Genomic DNA, 4,274 nt, shown 5'->3' with positions numbered 1-4,274 from the left:
GTGTTTATTCTTGCAATCCATCGGTATTTTAGGCCTTTGTTGAGGCCTTCGGTAGGATTGTTTACGTCTTTAGTTCTAACATTCACTACATTCCTTAACATCATTAATCATCTTCCTTCATTTCAAAATTTGAAATTCACACAAGTTAGGTAGGAATTATGTACACAGTTAAGAGGGATTTTCTTTGTATACTCAACATTTTAAGTGAAGTAACGAAAATGTCTTTCACATAAAATTTTAAAAAATTGTTACTACTAAGAAAAATACCTTCTATGTCAGTTAAAAATGCTCTTCTATGTCGGTTATGAACCATCTTTGTAGAGCATGTCGTAGAATATGAAGCATCTACGATGACAGTTCTAGCAATCATCTTAGAATATAAAAAATTTTAAAATAGTTTTGACACTAAAACCGTCTTAGAATGTAACTTATTTTATGATGATTTTTATGTCAAAATCATCTTAGAATGTGCCACATTAGTCGGTTTTAACTTCAAAACTGTCTTAAAATGGGTTACATTTAAGACGATTTTTACAAAACAACCATCATAGAATGATTTTTTTTCTTCTTTCTTTGACACATTAATATTATATTACATCATCCAAAACAATTGAATCATGAAAATTGAAATACAATATACACAAACTCTTTTACAAATAATTTTTCCATGAAATCTCGTAAATTAATTTACATATAACCCAAAACATTAATTATTTGGAATACATAGTTCACAATTTGTTTGAAGATGAGTTTATGGCTATAGCCACATGTTCCACTCCATCAGTACCCATCAATGACCAGCCATCATCAACAAACCCATTCACATCATCATTAACGCCCCCAAGGAATACAATTTCAATAAAAACTTAATAATTCCGACATAAGTGATAATGGACAACCTTGAATTTTAGCAAGAATGATTAATGAACAAACTGCTAGTTAATCACATCAACAATAAATGTGCCAAGTCAATAACCTAAATGCACAATGCATTGGTTAGAACTACCAAGGACATTAAAGCTTGCCTTACCTGCAAAATCTTTTGGTAAATGTTCTTAAAATAGTAGGCTGGCGTCCACCACCATACTCATTTTCTCCACTTGATTCTTGTGTTATCTATCTTATATGTTGCAAGGCATGCATAGTCAATTTCACAATTCTCACTCACTAATTTTTGAAAAAGTTAAACATAACTAATTCATTTAACAAGCAACTAATTAATCGTACAACAATTGTCAATTTTTGAGGCAAGAACTTTCATGATTCAATTCATACAATGGCCTGAGTACTTCAGGTACACTCTAGAGTTGCATTCAATAAATTAAACAACTGAAGATTATAGGTTCTACAATATTTAAATTCTAAAAGTGACTTGGATATATATATATTACTTACATCTAAATCAATATGATCAACAATATGAATAATGGATCCACCACCCTCACAGTCTAATTAGAAAACCACTGCGAAGCATTTCAGATCTTACAAAAGTAGTAGAAGGAGGCCCTGTTGGGCCACTAGTTGAGGATGTCAATGATCTCTCACATATCTGCCAACATCATAATTTCAATTAGCCAAATTTGTTTTAAAATCACAAATCATTCAATATTTTGCAATATGTTGACATAAAACACACCAAAATGTACAATCACATTCGTAAGCCACACCCTGTAAGCAAAAGGTTCAAATTTTTCATAACAATTCCAACATCAAACAGACCAAAAATCGCAATGGAAGCAAAGTAAAGAGGGCAAACTTAAACCGAAAGAAACCAAGTGTTGTCAAATGGTTGGTTGCTTGTGTTAATGAACTAAAATATTTGAAAAATATTGTCTCCTTTTCTAATCAAAAGACAGGGAGAATAATACTGGGACTAGTTCAAGAAATGATCATTTTCAGCATATGAGAAATGAACAATCATTTAGCCAGGGCAATTGTTTGCTATGAAAAATATAATACGATTAAATTCTTCTCAGTACCTCAAGACTTCCATCTTCCAAACTTGTAGTGTATCTCAGTGTCCAAATGTCCCGTGTTGCTGCCAGGTTGTGGGCGCATATGTCCTATTAAGAATTTCATTATTCCATTTCAAAGATAAAGAAGTAGAAGTAATGCAATTCATGATCGGATTAATGGTTGAGGATGGGAAACCAAATTCAGTAAGAGTGAGTCTCATAAAAAACCAATCAACCCTATCATAAGCCTTTTCAAAATCAATTTTGCACATAATTATACCATATTTCCCTTTCTTATTGTGCATGTTGTGAATAACCTCTTGAGCTATTAAGGCATTATCACAAGTACCTCTGCCAGGAATAAAACTACTTTGACAAGGACCAATCAAGTCATTCAAATAAGGTCTGATGCGAAGAACAAAGACTTCAGAGATGGTTTCGAGTAGAACATTGCAAAGACTTATAGGCCTAAAATCTTTTAAGAATAAACATTGTCTCCTTTAGGAATAGGGATAATGAAAGTTTCTACTAAGGCAAGATCAATGTTACTTGAGGAGAAGGAGTGAGCTACCATTTCCCAAACATCATTGCCAACAAAATCTCAATAAGTCTGGAAGAAGATAGGTTGAATCCCATCTGAGCCTGGAGCCTTGAAAGGACTCAGAAAAAATAGCATTTCACACTTCATCCAAAGAAACAGTCTTGATAAGAGCTTCAAACAAAGGTTGACCAATCCTAGGAATAGTTGACAAAGTGAGACTCCCTGGATCACTAGGCTCATCTAGCTGAAAAAGATTCTTGTAGAATTTTTGGGCCTTTCTTTTTAGAATATCATCATTTGAGCACCACACACTATCTATCATTTGAGCAGTAATTCTATTCCTTATCCTTATTACAGATTGAATATGGAAAAATTTGGTATTTCTGTTACAAAATTCTACCTATTTGTCTCTGGATTTTTGAAACCAAAGCATCTCCTCTTTATACAGATCCTCATCATATTGTTTTTGCAAGTCCTTCTCAAGCTTGGCTAGATAAAAAAATGAAATAAATATCTAGTTGGTGATGAACTACCTTAAGTCTAACTTCTAACTGACGCTTCTAGGGGAAAATATTACCAAAAACCTCCTTATTAAAGCTAATTGACTTTTGCCTCTTGACGCCGAATTTCTGAAACACCCCTCCAGAAGAATTGTTCCAATGTTGGACAACATGACATAATCCGGGTGAGATGACCATGCATGTTGATAGTGAAAAGCATTATACTCTTGACTACAAGACCTCACACAATGAAGAAATAAAGGATTATGATTTGAATTACTTCAACATCTCAACCAAGGCATGAGGAAAAATGACTCTCCAATCCGAATTTGCCATACAACGATCCAATTCCTTGTGCATATGAACACCATTAACAACATTTTTTCTTTCGCACATTGTCAAACCCTTATTTCATCCGGGTATAATGCTTTTATCATTGCCAACGGTAAAAAAGGAAAAAAAAATACTATATGTGTGTGTATATATATATATATATATATATATATATATATATATATATATATATATATAAAGATAACGAAAAAGAAAAAAAATAAAGATAGAGATAGAAAAAAAAAGAACGCAGTAAAGTAAGAACGAAGTAAGTTATGGAAAAGGAAAGGGGAACCAATCGAATTGCGGTGTTTGGCACCGGTTATAGCGCAAGGCCACAGGGTCACTCAGGGTTTTGATGATTGCTTGTTAGATCTAGAAAAAAAAAGCCACAAGGAAGGGTAAAATGGTTTTTTCATGAAGATTTTTTACCCTAAATTCGTCCGGGCGAGCTGGAGATGTAACTTCATCCCTAAGCAAGCAACTCGTCTGAGCGAGTAGATACCTTCTGTAACACCCTGATATATATCTACATATTATTAGTAATTATGTTTGATGTTTGATTATTTGATATATATCCGTAAGTATTTTCGAGGAGGTGAGTTTAGTTATTAGAAGGGTGTTAGTAGTTAAAGTGTTAGCTTCTCAAAGAAGCCACGAGGAAGCTTCTTGAGGAAACCTCTTAATGAAGCTTCTTGAGGAAGCTACATGAGCTGTCTCGGTAAAAACGCTTCCCAGCCTTTGTTAACCGTTGGAGCTTCTCGAAATCTGGTCTGCAGCTTCACAAGACACTTGTCCACGATCTGACCGTTGGGATCTTTGAGAAGATGTCTGGAGTGTGCGCAACGTTTCCGTGTCTGAGACCATTCCTCACTTGAGCATTTTCAGCCTTTGCTTTCGTGTAGCTTAGGAAAAACACCATTTCTTCTCCTTTCTTTCTTCCAA

This window comes from Glycine soja, chromosome 2 (genome assembly GCF_004193775.1).
Source record: "Glycine soja cultivar W05 chromosome 2, ASM419377v2, whole genome shotgun sequence".
In the NCBI taxonomy this organism is placed as follows: Eukaryota; Viridiplantae; Streptophyta; class Magnoliopsida; order Fabales; family Fabaceae; genus Glycine; species Glycine soja.
The sequence above is the reverse complement of the archived record's forward strand: the minus strand, read 5'-3'. Positions refer to the sequence as shown.